Source organism: Gracilinanus agilis, chromosome 3 (genome assembly GCF_016433145.1).
Source record: "Gracilinanus agilis isolate LMUSP501 chromosome 3, AgileGrace, whole genome shotgun sequence".
NCBI classification, from domain to species: domain Eukaryota; kingdom Metazoa; phylum Chordata; class Mammalia; order Didelphimorphia; family Didelphidae; genus Gracilinanus; species Gracilinanus agilis.
Window position 1 is genome coordinate 268,733,078 of NC_058132.1, and position 16,320 is coordinate 268,749,397.

General features: G+C 35.0%; 1 long non-coding RNA gene across 1 annotated transcript; it reads left to right on the forward strand.

Annotated features, from left to right (window-relative positions):
- The first annotated feature begins 1,406 nt into the window (after window positions 1-1,406).
- Window positions 1,407-7,034, forward strand: LOC123242251. The gene is made up of 3 exons (XR_006505810.1): window positions 1,407-1,485; window positions 4,297-4,396; window positions 6,976-7,034. It is a non-coding gene; the product is annotated as an uncharacterized LOC123242251 (long non-coding RNA).
- The last annotated feature ends 9,286 nt before the right edge of the window (window positions 7,035-16,320 follow it).

The window sequence follows — 16,320 nt, forward strand, 5'->3', positions numbered from 1 at the left end:
AAAGGCACTTAACCCTATATGCCTCTATTTCCTCATCTTTAAAATCAGCTGGAGAAGGAAATGATAAACCATTCCAGTATGTTTGCTAATAAAAAACTGCTAACGTGTACACAAAAAGTAGGATACAATTGAAAAATAACTAAATAACAAAGGTGTTAACTTACTAGATTTTTACCTTGTTAAAGTTTTTGGTGTCCAAAACCTTTAAGACAATGGAAATTACTTTATCTTTCATTTATAATTCCTATTTTGAAGAGGTTTAAAAAGTTCATGAAGATCAGAGAAAATGTCTTGTCCACTGTCTTGCTGGTCATGTGACCTGAAAGTCAGGTATATTATTAAGCGAAGGACCATGTAGCACTAATTTTTATAGGGTTGCAAAGAAATTGAAAAAAGACTAAAAAAAATGATAAAGAATTTTTGAGGGGGGGGAAAAGACCTTTTAAGGTCATGAAGCCCAATGCATTTCATTGTGGTCTGAATAATTAGGGGATAAACTGAAGGGATTTGGCTTGGAATTTATTTCGTGGAGTGGGAAGGGGATAGATGAAGGGTAAGAACAAGCAAAGATGGAGGCAAGGAGGAGCATATACACCATTCATGGCAAGGACACAAAGAAAAGTGGTAGACTGAAGCAGAGGATTGTGGGAAGCGAAGTGCTAGGAGTTGAGCATGAATAGTCTAAGGCTGAACTTGATTCATTAGGCAACTAGAAAGCTTTTGTGGGCTCCTCAGCAAGGAGAGGGATAGTATCAAATGTATGTTATCTGAGGAAGATTTGGATAGCAATGTGTATCTATGATATGTTGGAAGTTGGAGAGAAATTTTCATACTGAGGTGGAAGATGGGGAAGAAAACCTGCCACAGTTTTTAAATTTGTTTTCTTCAGATACCACCGTTGTTATAATAATATTGAAGATTAATGTTTTACAAGACTCCAAAGGTGAAAAAAGCTCTGTAGGTCAAATTCTCTTGTTAACTACAATTGTTTTTGTTTTGCCACGTTTGTAAATGTTTTCTTGTTTATTATATAATGTTTCTCACTTTTAGAGTTGATTTTTTGCAAAACAGAATTTTGTTTTTATTGGTTGGGTAAATGAATGCTAGAATTTGGAATTACTTTTTTCCTACTTGTAATGTTTTATGTTAAAAGAAGGTATGTATTTTGTTTTTTAAAATAGAGCTTATTATTAGGAAGTCTGTGTTCTTTATTTTATATACTAAACAAATAGTGATCCTTGTGGCTAATTAATTACCTTTTTCTCTCTAGGGAAATCCTTCCCAGGAGCATATTCACGCTTCAGCCTGGATTATGTGGCCATCTTTATAGGTCTCTCTATAGCAGCATGCCTTTTTATTATTCTACTGGTTGTGGGCATCCGGAAATTCAAAAAAAGGAATCAGGAACGGCTTAACCCTAGAGAAGTGGAATATGGCACCATTGATGGACTCATCACTACAAATGTTGGCGATAGCACCTTAGCAGTGAGTTTTTAAGTGGGACTTGAAATAAACTTTTTTAAAAATCCACAAGGGCTGGCTCTTATAGAAAAAAAAAAGCCCTATCGAATTCTTTTACTTGAAGTATGAAAAACCAAGTATTGGCCAGTAAGTGTGCTCGGCAGAATTCATATGTAGATGAAAAAAACAGCTTAGTTTTTAGAAAGCTGCCCAGAGCTATAACATGCTGTACACTCATATTGTGCGCTTATGTTCACTGTTCACTTTACTGTTTTTCAGTCATGTGGCATTAAACATGGTAGATATTTACAGTTAACTGATGGGAAAGCTTCATTTTTCTTCTAAATAGATTTTTTTGGTTATTTTTTCTTTGGTTGTTTTTGCTTGCCTACCATTTAAAATTCCCACTCCCCGCATTTTATCCTTTCCAAATTATTCTGCTTTTCATTTATTGCTATATAACTCCCAGTTGTTAAGCTGTTAAAACTTGTCTTCTAGACAAGCAAGAAAAGTTTTTACATATCCCTGTGCTGCCACCTTGTGGAGTGATGGAACTTTTCTAATGGTTAAAATGGAGAGTTATTTAAAAGGATTTAAAACATTTTGATATTCTCTTTTTCATGTTTTTATAATGGAAATATTTTGAAGAAACTGTCAGAATGTAACAGGTTTTTTTTAAGCACTACTTCAAAAGATTGATAAGAATGTTAATAGTAAATAAACCAGTTCATTCCTGGTTAAATCCCTTTCTGCCTAAAATGTCTAGTTTTTCATTCTTTGTTCTGTAGGAAGTCATTTCTATTATATTGAACAGTGTGTGAAAATGTGGGCTTTAAATAACACAAAAATTCTGTTGTTGTAAAAGGTTGGGATGTAGGGCTGCATTTTCATGTTTTAAATTCCACTCTCCATCTTTTTTTTTAAACCTCAGGACCAGAAAGGCAATTCCTATTAAAAAACAATCCCCAAAATATTTTTTGGCATAGACATTTTTTTTTCCAAGACCATCTCAGGTAATTTTTTTTAAAAAGGAACTAACACTTTAAAGCTTATGTTGATTTAAAAATGCTAAAGGTAGATTTCCTCAGATTTCCTAGACTGTGACTGTTCCCCTTAAGAAGGTTGGGAAACTGAAATATGTTTCTTGAAAGGAATCCTTAGTATGCTTCCCACACTAAGGAAGATAGGGTAAATCAATAAGAAATGAGTTAGTGAGGGCGTTATAAGACAACTAAATTTGAGTGGACAAGTGAGAAACCTTTAGGAAGAATTATTAGTAAGACATTTCAGAAATAGCTTTTTTCCTGATGTGGGATATCAGCCAACTTACTCTTAGAAAAAGCAAGATGCTCTTGCCAATTTCACCGAGTACACTAAAGCTAGACAAAACCTGAAGTTCTGCTGTTGGGGCATTCCACTTTGGAGGGTAAATGGGATAATGCTAGTGTCACTTCATTCAGCTTTCTATCTCTTGCTTATCTTAGGCATATTTCCACCCATCTACTTAGTCTGTGCCTGTAAGCACCCTGGTAAGAGGACATATTCAATTTCAAGATAGAGGATTGTATTCTTCAAAAGGAAATGCACTTCAGATCTCTCAAGTTCTGAGGGAAATTAGATGAATTTATGGAGTTAGTGAAAACAGAAGGGGCAAGAGGGAATTCTTAAAAAGCTTAAGCAAAGTAGGGTGCTAAAATAAATTAGACAGAGCTTCATTCCTCAGAGCTGCTAACATAGAACTAATTACCAAGGGCAGTGATAGGAACAGCTAGTGTAAATTACTGTTTAAATAGCTTTTACAATTTAAGAAGAAGGATGGGAGGGTGGCCCAAAATAGTCTTTTAAAGTCAATCAGATAAAATGATAGTATAAAATCATGATATGGTAGCAGGCTGACAAACACTTTTAAAAACAAGATATAGAAACTGTTGTGAATTGCAGTCTGTTGGTTTGTTCATTTAAATGAGACATCCATTTGTGAGCACTTGGTCAAAAGTACATTTACCCACCAGTAAATTGCCACATAAAACTAAAATGCATGGCATATTCCTGGGTGAGATTAGTTATAGCTCCTGTTTGGTTAATTACAAAGTTAGCTGTATTATAAAGGTTAAACATGGTAAGGAATAATAATATAAAGTGAGAAAAATGAATAGCAGATTATTCAAAACTTCAGAATAAGCCTTTTGAACTAGGCACCCCATGACGATCCATTTTATGGTCCCATCAAGAGTCTCATTTTTCTGCCCCATGGACTGATGCTTGACTTTTTGTAAGTTTAGTGACTGCTAAGTATATTACAGTGGTATAGAGGACCTGACAGAAGATGTAATGTAAATGAAACAAAATTAATATTTTGTTAGTCCCTCCACTAAAGTATTTTGAAAAACAATTAGCTTTTTGGAATTCTGCCTCCTTTCATGCCATTATTACCACAATTACATGGTTCCACAATTGGCTATGTAAGGATTCTATGTCCCTGCTTCAAATGAGAGATTTTCCACCGTCTTGTCACTGTGTTTAGGAAGACGTCTCTCCTTGGCTGACTCTATGAGTGAAAAGGAAAACTCTCTCTGCAACTGGTAACCAAGAATATATATATATACATATATGCATATATATTTTTTGATACATAACTCCATTTGTAGAAGCAGATTTGGGTTGGCTTTTTTTTTTTAAGGGAAATTTCATTATGTTATTTCTTGTTCATGAGTACATCCCGTCAGCAAGTGATAACATGCATGCATATGTCCTTGTATTCTTTTATTGAATAAAAGAAAAATTACTCTTAGCTATTTCCCAATGGTTCTCCTTTCTCCTTGTTTCAAACCACAGGATTTAATGGATCATTCTTGTACGTCAGGAAGTGGCTCTGGTCTTCCTTTTCTCGTACAAAGAACTGTGGCTCGTCAGATTACACTATTGGAATGCGTAGGTTGGTAACAGCTTTTTTTTTTTTTTTTTTTTTTCTTTCATTCTTCTCTCTTGCCCTTTTCTGAGAATAGATAGTGAAATGGGAGGTGGTAAATTTGATTCTCATTTTTGCTTATTACAATTGTGTAAGGAGAAAAGTCCTGACCCAGTAGCATAGCATAGACTTCTCTGACTTCTAAAAACATATCCAATTTCCTGTAAAACTGAATTACTATTTTGAATTTTGGGGGTCCAGGCATTCCCGAATTGTAGCTCTAACCATTCATGATTGTAGGTATTCATGTACCTATGAGTAAGAAAGGTATCGATTTCAAATATCCTTTAGATTCTTTACTAGTTATAAGAAATTGGATGTCATCTAAGATATGCAGCTTTATTTTACTTGTTTGTAAAATGGGCATGTGTCTCAGAGTTTTTTTGTAGGCACTTAATAAATTCTGGTTAATTTTATGTATGGTTGATGCAAAAGCACTTGGTAATTTTTATTATGTTAGATAAATATCTCATTACTATTTAAAAAATTTTTAAAAACCTTTTCTGAATTGAAAACATTCTTGTGGGTTTTGACTGCTGATTTTCAATAGCTTTTATGGAATGTTTTGTTTTGTTTTGTATTTTTTTTCAATTCAGTAATGTTCAGTCTTTCATAGATTCCTCTTTGATATGAGGCCTGTCATTAAATATGGACATGTCAAAGCAATTCAATGAAAATAAAGCTTTCCACACTCCTCAATTAGAATCTTTTCTGAATGAAAGAATGGGAATTGCATCACAAAGCTGTAGAAATAGAAATGAAAAATTGGATTTGGTTAAAAAAAAACAATCAGCAGAATTTTCCATCCAATAGATTGATGTTTATAAGTAGATTCCCCAATTGCTTTTGGTTTTGGTTGAAATCCTCTCCCTGCAAAATCTGCTGAGATTTTTAAGACCTCAGAGAATTCAGGAGAAGAATCAGAGTTAAACTGAATGGGCTGAATATCTAATAGAGAAGCACAATGCTAAATGTTCATGATTTTCATTCCATACTTTAAAGTACATGGGACTATTCCCCCCAGGCTTCAAGAGTAAAGTGGTCAATCTTTATTTCTTTGGTGTGTGCTCCACAGAACAGTGCTTTATGGATCATGTCCAAGGGACCAGGAAAAATGTGTAAGGAATTTTACAAATGATATTGGCTCTCTACCAGGATACTAGAGGTTTTAAAAATAACTGCAGGAGCAATGGACTTCATTTTTAAAATTACATACCTCCTAAAAAGTAGTTGGCTCCAAATACATTTGTTAGAGACATTTTGATAGAAAATCCAAAAGAGGAGTGGGGATTGAGGCATACTTTAAAAGAGTTGGTAGTATTCTTGTTGATAAAAGCAAAACAAAATTTTAAGATTGAGTCCTTCCTTCCTTCCTTCCCTTTGACTATGCTTAGCTTAAATCTTGAGATGTAGATCAATTAGCAGATCACAATTTAAACTGAACGCTAGTGTATAGCAACCAAAAATTCAATTCAACAGACGCTGAATTTAACAAAAATTCCCTGGGCCAGCAAAACCATCATGCGGCAGAAAACTAGCTGTCATCTCAGAACTCTTAGGTAAGGGGCAAAGACGAATAAAGTATTAGCACATAGTTGAATAGGTTAGCTTAAGTAGGATAAACAAGATTATGTAATTATATTACTATAAATGGGGAACAAGGCTGGTAGGGAGACCTGGAAAGAGAGAAGAGAGCATGAGATATATAATGACTTGGATCACAATTAATCTGCAGTAATACATGGTCCTTCATATAAGTATACCTCCTATGGCAAGGTTATTTTAACTGTGTTATATGGCTGGAGGAGCAATCTCTAAGAGTTAGCAGACTATTATGAGCCAATTTAGTTAGAGTACTTTCCATAGGGTAAGTACTTAAGAAGCAACAAGGTGGAGGTAGCTAGGAGGCTCAGTGAATTGAGAACCAGGCCAAAAAACAGGAAGTCCTAGGTTCAAATGTGACCTCTGACATTTCCTATTTTTGTGACCTGCACAAATCACTTGACCCTGTTTGCCTCAGTTTCTTCATTATAAAATGAGCTGGAGAAAGAAATGGCAAATCATCTTTGCCAAGAAAATCCCAGATTGGGTCAAAAAGAGTTGGACATGATTAAATAACAACAAACTCACTGTTCATGAATGGATTCCATCCACTGATCAAGAAAGCAAATACAGCAGTTCTCAAAATCATACTCTCTTCTTGGAACATGCATTTTATTAATTTATTTTTATTAATTTTTTAGAAAAGTTTTCCATGGTTACATGATATATGTTCTTTCTTGAGTAACAATTTGTGACAATATGCAAAGGTTCAAAGATATTGAGGAGGGGTGAATATTTCCTGTCTCATTACATACAGTAGCTGGTGAAATTGGTTTTCAAGGTAAACAACCTAAAAGATGAGGAGTTTCAGACATTAATTTTATTGACTTGTTTTTAAAGTTTAATTTAGTTTGTAACCACTTCAGGACCTTTGAGAGCTAATTGGAGTTGGCTCTCTAATGGAGCCCATTGATCAAAATCACCTTTTGCTTTGTCTTCATCAGGAAAAGGCCGATATGGAGAGGTGTGGCGGGGCCACTGGCAAGGAGAAAATGTTGCAGTGAAGATATTCTCTTCCCGTGATGAGAAATCTTGGTTTAGAGAAACAGAGCTATATAACACTGTATTGCTAAGACATGAAAATATTCTAGGTAAGTAAAGGAATAAACCACTAGCTAATTATATGTGTCGTTTGAAATAAAGATCAATAGTAATCATTGTTTGATAATTCCTAATCTCTTTGTTTTATGAAAATAAACTGAAGAGCACAATCTAAAATAGTAGAAATAGGCATAGCTAGTACTTACTTATAAACACAGGGCATCTAGGTGATGTAGAGACTGATCCTGGAGTCAGAAGAACTGAATTCAAATCTCACCTCAGGCACTTATCAACTGTGTTACTCTGGGCAACTCACCTAAATCTGTTTGCCTCATTTTCCCCAAATGTAAAAATGGGATGATATCGTCACTTACTTTGCAGTGTTCTTATGAGGATCAAATGAGATCATCGTAAAGTGCTTAGCAGAGTTCTTGTCACATAGTAGGTACCATGGAAATGCTAGCTTCAATGATGATGCTGATGATACATTTAAATTTGAATGATGGTGCCTGAAATTTCAAGTGTAGAAATGATTTTCCTCCTCAACTTATAGTTAGAATTGTTTTTTTAACTGGATCTTTACTTTTTTCGGCACAGTTCTACATCTTCTCTTCAACCTAGAGCAGTGAGGATGAACCTATGGCACAGGTGCCAAAGACGGCATTCAGCTCTCTCTGTGAGCACTTGGCCACCCGTCCTCCACCCCCATCCCCACCCCCCAGAGTTCATTACTAGAAAGGCAGAGGGACTTGAGTGGAGCTCCTCCCCTCACCCTCTCCACTGTGCCTGATGACATTTTTTCATATCCGCCCCCCCTCTGCTCAGCAAACAATGAGAGTTCACAGGGGGTAAGGTGGGCAACTCACAGGCAGCAGAGCTGGAGGGGAGTGGGGCACTCAGGCCACTCCCCTCCCCCTCTCTACACTGGCTGAGGACGTTCCTCATTTCACCTGTTCCTCCATTCAGTAGCCCAATGGGAGTGCTTCCTCCCTTTCCTTGATGGTAAGGGGGGAGTAGGGCATACCCAGCATGTAATGAGAAGTGGGTTAGGCACAGCATATTGTCTGGGGGGGGTGGGGGTGGGAAAGGGGCCTGGTACTCTGTCTCTAAAAGGTTTACCATCACTGACCTAGAGCCTTAGAGAAGCGTAGTGAGTCACCCAGGGTCACACAGTCTATATTTGTCAGAGAGGAGACTTGAACTAGAGCTTCAGGACTCATCTTTCAGCTCTGTCATTTTTGCTAAATTAACTCCCCTGTTTACAATTCTTTAAACTCTCTCCTGAATTTTCAATTTGGATACATTTGTAGATAATGGGAGAACATCCAGGTTAGGCTTTCTTATTCCTATATCTGCAAATGTTCCTTCTTAATAAATTTGAATAAACCCTAAACTTATCCCTTTATTTTTTACTTTAGGCTTGACTGATCTCTTTATCATACCACTTAGTGGAATTAAGCTCTATTTTCTTTCATTGTGCTCATTGCTTTTACCAAATTTAAATGGAACGTTTTTGCTATTTCATAAGAAATCATCAGGGACATCTGATTTTAAAGTCTGGAATCAATCAAAATTTCTCTTAACTAATGCACATTCCACAAAGCAATTTTTAAAAAAATACTAATTGATGAAGAAAATACATTATTACTATAAATTACAGGGAATGTTGAAAGTTGGGCCCCTACATAATTTTATAAGTTTATAAGTCTATAAATGTAAAATATTTATATATAAAAATATATATAAAATATAAAAATATCTGAACCATGCTAATTTCAGCACTATAGAGGCAACATCCCGGGGCAAAGGTTCCATGCTGTTCTGTAGACTTTAAAAGAACCTTTCAGGGATCCTAACATAATGTACCTACTCCAAACACATGAGTTGGCAGTCTGCCATGCACTTTCAGAATGCAGCCTAAGGTATGTGTGTCATCTTGTTCAAAGCCTGATCAGGATAGTCATACATAGGAGACAGAGAAAGTCACCTTTGTAATGTGATTCATCAAATATCTATTATGCTTCCTCACTAGGTTTATACATTGCAGAGCAATGTTATTCTTACTATATTTACCTATAATGATAGATAAGCTCAATTTTCTATTCTCCACCCTTCTCATAATCATTGTCACAATTTTGTCTGGATTCACTTGATTAAATCGTGCTTTCTCTCTCTCTCTCTCTCTCTCTCTCTCTCTCTCTCTCTCTCTCTCTCTCTCTCTCTCTCTTGCTTGCTTTAGTATCTTTGGCATGTTTCGCAAGTTTTCTGTATCTCAAGTTTTGAGATCCCGAGTTTCCTTTCTTTTCCTTTGTTATCATTAAAATAATATTTGAGGCTAACAACACATGACCTTTTCTACCCTGAGAATGTTACAAGAGCAAAATTCCCATTTTATACTTCCGCCTACCCATTTGTTATTATTAAGCCATTCAGTCATATCTGACTCTTTGAGAGTCTGGGGGACTATAGCATGTCAATGTTGTTCATGGAGTTTTCTTGGCAAAGATAATATAATGGTTTACTATTTCTTTCATCAATGGAGTAAGGCAAACAGAGGTTAAATGATTTGTCTAAGGTCAAACAAAGAATAAGTGTCTAAGGCTGGACTTGAAAACACGTCTTCCTAACTTCAGGTCCAGTGCTTTATGCACTGAGCCACCTAGCTCCTTCTCATGGAACTAGTGATATAATCTCTTTGATTGTTAATACCTAATAGAGATTTATTACTCACAGCTTCTGGAGGCCAAATTGCAAGTAAAATTATATTTTTAAAATATTGTTATGAAAGTTTTAAAATATGTGCATATGTATTTAGGTGTTTACAAATACTTTTCAAAATTGTCTATTTGGAGATACCACTCTCTACAATAGAAAGTTTTGTTTTTGAGAGATATTTGGACACAGATGGGAGTCCCCCAAATGAATACTAAATAAGAGTTTTCACAATGTCCTATTTAAGTAATTTTCATGAAACTCTTATCAAAATAGCCCAGACAAGACATCCTCTCAAGGATTGGTGAGAAGTTTATGTGGATGAAAAGAAGAAAAGAAATCAATTGAGAGTCATGTGGAAATTTAAGATAATACATGATTTGGGAATGATTCTTTGAAAGATAGTAGCATAAATATTTGAAAATACTTGTTTTAATTTATGAGCAGATAACCATAAAACTCATCATTACATATTTTAAAAATTCAAAATATAATTCTCTATAACTCAGTCTAATAGAGGAGTCACAGAGGAAGAAAAGTTATGGAGAAAGAAGAAAATTGAAAAGGAGAGCAGCTAATTGCCTATTAAAAAAGAAAATGGAAATGCAGTGATAAGGACAAAAAAATGGCAGAAGAAAGACTTATGGGTTCTGATGAATCCTTAAATCTTCCAGTTTAGAAAGGCCCAGGGGAACAATTTTGCAACTAAAATTAGGAGGGGAACAGATAATTGGGGAAAATTTTTGGTAGTAAGTTTCTGTAATAAAAAAATTCATTTCTAAAATACATATGGAACTGATGCAGATTTGTAAGAAGAGCCACTTCCTAATTAATAAATGATTAGATGGTATGACCAGGTAGTTTTTGATGGAAGAATTACAAGCTGTCACATGTCATGTGAAAAAAATGCTATAAATTCCCAACAAATTAGAGAAATAACAAATTAAAACAACTTAGAGGTTTCAATTATCATATTGGCAAAGTTGGCAGGAATGGAGAATGATAGGACTTCAGGAAAACAGGCACATGAATGCACAGTTGGTGGTGCCATTCTGGAAAGCAATTTGGAACTATGCCCCCAAAGTCATTAAACTGTATATACCCTTTGACTCAGCAAAACTAGGCCTATACCCCAAAGAGATCAAAGTAAAGGACCCATATGTACAAAAATATTTATAGAAACTCTTTTGTATTGGCAAAGAACTGGAAAATAAGGAGGTGTCCATTAGTTGGGGAATGTTGCAACAAATATGGTATAGGATGTAATGGAATAAAATGCTAAGTGATTAAAAATTGCAAAAGATACCTGGGAAGAATGTCTAGACTGATACAAAGTGAAGTGAGCAGAACTAGGAAAATAAATTCTACAATAAGAACATTATAAGTTCAAACAACTTTGAAAGAGTTAAGAACTCAGATTAGTGCAATTATGAACAATGATTTTGGAGGACCAATCATAATGTAGGCTACCTACTTCCAGACAGAAAATGTGTGTGTGTGTTAAATATATATAAATATATATATATACCTATCTGTCTGTATTTATACACACATACACTACCAATATGGGAATTTATGTTGCGTGACTGTTTTTGTATTTTTGTTTTTTTCCCCTTTGTTATAAGGGTTGAGATGTATGTGAAAGAGAAAATAGATTTTTGTTCATTAGAAAAGGATTAATTAAAGTAAAAAAGAACTGCTCTGAGGCACATCTTCAAAAGATGAGTAGTAAAGCTGATTAGTAGTAAAGCCGTCTTAGGGAAATAGTGCACATTGGTAGCTGGTATTGGACACTGTCTGACCCAGTCTTGTTACTATACCATTTCCTTTCTGACTCCTTGCTCCCTTCCTCCCTCCTCTGTCTTTTGTGACTCACACTCTTTGAATTATAGCAATGCCTATCATGTTGGCATACCTTTTTCTTTTCCATTTAGTTATTACCTCCCCCTCCCCCCAATTTGCTTTTCATTATGATTTTATTTGTTGTAAAATGAATTATATGGTTTAAAAAAAATGAAACCCTTTACCAATATGTATAGTTAACCAAGCAATTTCATATTGGTCATGCCTAAAAAAAAATTTGTCTCATTCTGTTCTGCATCCTTCACCTATCAGGAGGTAAACGCCCCGTTTCATCTTTCGTTGTCTGGAATTGTGATTGATCATTATACTGCCAAGATTTTCTATTTCTCTGAGTTGTTTGCATTTACTCTATTGCTATTATTGTATAAATTTATCTGTTCAGTTCTTTCTGTATCAGTTTATCAGTTCATACAAGTCTTGTGAGTTTTCTCTGAAACCATCTCCTTCATTATTTCTGATAGCACAATAGTATTTTATTACATTTTATACCATAGTTTGTTCATCCATTCCCAATTTATGGGCACTTCCTTGAGTTATGTGTTTTTATGCTTATACAGTATTCCATATTTGTTTACAAACAATAATAGCAATGCATTTTTGTGTACCTTTTTATATTGCATTTGATCTTTATAGTCTATGAAGTAGAGCAATCACCATCACTACCATTAAACACTGCCTCCCCCCAAAATTGTTACAATGATCAAATGAGGGAATATAAGTAAAAAGCTTTCCAAACTTTAAAGTGCTATATATAAATATGACTATAAACTTATCATAATTATTACATTCTTATTTAGTCCTTATTATAACCCTATGATGGAAAGATACTGTAAGTAGTACCCCATTTTAGATTTGAAGATCTGGAAGTTGAAAGAGAGAAGCATGGAGTACTTGACTCATCACCAATCATCTTTGGTCTCATATCAGAGCCTCCGTCCCATGAAGGTGCCACCTCTCTATGACAAATGCTTATCTTTGTCAAGGGATCCTCTTGAGTATATTGTACAGATGCTCCCACCTTAAAACACCAATGTCTTATTAAAGTTCTTGCTTCTTTCATTTGCTCCCAAGGTTGGAGGAAAAACAGTATAATTAGGAAATGATTTGATTGTTTCCAGAAATAAAAGGGGACAGAAAGGAAAGAAAACATTTATATCAAGATTGCTCATCTTTTCATGGCATGGACCCCTTTGACAGTATGAACCCTTTTTCAGAATAATGTTATTAAATATATAAAATAAAACATAAGATAACAAAACAGTTATTGATATGAAGTTATTAAAATATGAAATAAGGTAAGGAACCCCAGATTAAAAACTCCTTGCATAAGATCTGAACAGTGATGGGCAAACTACAGCCAGTGGACCAGATGAGTGTGCCCTCCCCTCCCCCCAATGTTCTATCCAACCCCGACATTATTCCCAATCTGAGGAATACAATGAGTATGAGTACAATACAATGAAACTTTGAAAGAGTTGCCTTAGAAACAGACTGGCAGATGAGTATTTCCTTTCCTTTAACCCCCTCTTTAAAAAGTTTGCCCATCACTGGACTAAGAGAAAAACACTGGTTTAGTAACAACCAATTATCCAGAGCACACCTAGGTAGTGCAATGTATAGAGAGTCCTGAGCCAAAAGATAGGAAGACTCTTTCTGAGCTCAAATCTGGCCTCAGACGTGTGACCTTGGACAAGTCACTTAATTGGCCTCAATTTCCTCATCTTTAAAATGAGCTGGAGAAGGAAATGACAAGTCACTCCAGAATCTTTGTCAAGAAAACCCCCCAAAAGAGTCATGAAAAATTGGACTCAGCTAAACAACAAAACCCTCCATATCCCTGCAATAAAATAATAAGATCATTGTTTTTTGCTTGCCACTGGACAGATTACTTTATTTTGAGCCTCTGTTTCCTAATCTATAAAATGGAGATGATAATATTACCTCCCTCAAAGGGATGCTTTGAGGTTTAAATGAGATTCATGTATAATAAAGTATTTTGAAGCTCTATGACCATGTTCAGCTCTTGTCATTATTTTTATGATATGCCATGAATAGTGGATGGACAATTGGACTTAAAGACTAAAAAATGGGTTTCAAATCTGCCCTAAAAACTCAATAGCTGTGTGACTATGGGCTAGTCAATTAACTTCTTAGTGATAATAATAATATTAGCCCCAACATCCATGACCAAATGAGAGCATATACTAAAAGCACTTTGCAAACCTTAAAGTGCTACAAAATAATGAATTGTTATTTGATTCCTATTGTTGCTACTGCGGTTGATCTCAAAGGGTTTCTACAAAAAGAAGTACTTTGTTAATCATGAAGCAAAATAATGGCATATAAGTTGCTTTAGGATGGTATTCAGTTCCTCACCATTCATTCTTTTTTTTTTTATCCATAATTCTTTAAGGTAATTTCCAACTATATATAAAATTTGATTCTATGTGCTAAGATGATATTTCCTAATTGTATGGTAAAGAATTATTCCCTACTTGTAGGTAAAAGTTTCATGTTATTCTCTATAGCCAAAGTAATACAATTCTTTAAAACTGTAAAATGTGCTGTGAAGTTAGAGTAAATGAGTTATCTCCATTAGGAGTTTGATGGACTGCATATCATGTTATTGGAGAAGGAAATGGCAAACCACTCTAGTATCCTTGCCAAGAAAAACCCAAATGGGTCATGAAAAATCAGAAATAAGTGAAAATGACTGAACACCATATTATGTTAAGGGCTTTGAAAAAGGAAAGCAGGTAGTTGGCCCCAAGCACTGGAAGTCACTTGCCTTATATTGAGACAGCCATCAGAAGTCAAGAGGTTCTGTACAACCCAGTGGAATTGCTTGTCAGCTCTGGGAAGGGGGAAGGAAGAGGGGAGGGAGGGAGCATGAATCATGTAACCATGGAAAAATATTTTAAAAATAAAATTATATTAGAAATCAAGAGGTTTGGAACTAGATTTAGCCTAAACAATATTTAGGGGAATTGATGAGAGCTTCCCTCAAGGAGGGTTAATTTTGGCCGTGTCTGTCTGCTGACAACTTCAATGATTTCACCAACTTGCTTAATTCATTGTTTTTCTAATTTTTTATTTTATTTTACATTTCCCCTGAATACCATTTTCAACTCATTATATCTTGAAAGACAGCATAATGTCTTTTTTCCTCTTCCAAACTCCTCTCCTTAAGCACATCATGAGTTAAATATGAGTTTATAAGTAGTCTAAAAATTTTACCAACATTGTTGCTATGGGGGAAGTGAGTTTACAATTTTACACAGCTTGCAAAAATTTGGAATGCAACCTGTTTTATAGTGGGGTACAGACTGTGCTCTTAAATGAGGGGCTTTTGGGTGCTATGTTTTTATCATTGTCTTTTCAAAATAATAATTAGCTGAGATAAATTACTACAGAGCTCTTCATCTTCTTTTTGAAAATTTTGTCTTTGGGATCATTCATAATTTTGGGGGAGGAGCAGAGAATATCTCGATTTTTGGTTTTGCTGGCAAGTAGGTTATGTGAGGCTAGAAGAAATAAATGTTTGAAGATAAAACTAGAGAGTTATCACAGTTTAATTTTTATTCAAATTCATTGTTTTAGATACCATTCAAATCATTAATGTTTTAGGAATATCATATCATAGAGCAGGCAAATGATTCGATTTTAATTTTAGAAGTAAGCCTTTAAAAAACTAAGGTCAAAGGAATCTTGTGATCTGCCTTTTATTTCTACTAATGAAATACCAGATGGGTGAGAGACAAAATTGGTAAGCCAAAATGATTTCACATCAGAAGACTTGTTTTAGACTCTTATTAGATGCTTCTGGGCAAATTGCTGCCTTAGTAGATTTTATTTCCCAACAGGCCCTTCAACTATAGGTGATGTAGCACATATTTTCTCTATAATTAGATAGGTAAAAACATTGCTTCTTTCTCTTCAAAATAAAGGCATAGATAGAATCATAAAATGCTTCACAGAATGTAGGGAATTGTAGAATGTTAGTTAAATGTAACCTTAAAGTTCATGTAATTCAAACCATTCATTTTACATAGGAAATGGAGACACACAGCACCTATTCAGTGTATCCTGGAAAGAGTAAAGAATTTGGGGTCTGAGAGACCGAATAAAAATCCAAGGTCTACCACTTACCTTTGTAACCTTAGGCAAATCTTTTAACCCCTCTTGACTTCTGTTTCCTCATCTATAAAATGTGGGCGTTGGACTAACAGAACCTTTAAAGTGCTTTCTAGTTGTAAATTTATGATCATAACAGCCAAAAATCATTATGAGAGTACTGGGTAGGGTCAAAAGGGGAATGGGTTCAAGGTCCTGATGGAAAGGAAGTATCAACAAAATCATTGGGTAGAGGAGGCATGACACAGTTTGGAGCTGGGTGATTAGGAAGTTAAATGGAGGCTTCATTTCAGTGTAGGGAAGATATTGTGGAGAACAGATTTCTTACCTCTCAGAGCTCTCTGGTTGGTTCCAAAGGGTTAGAGTTCATCCTGCTTAATCACTCTATCTGGTCACATTTTTTAATTTTATTTTTTGAAAATGCAGCTTTAAGTGTGTACTTATGGTACTGAAAATATTATGATACTACTACTTACTACTTACTACTACTACTACTACTACTACTACTACTACTACTACTACTACTACTACTACTACTA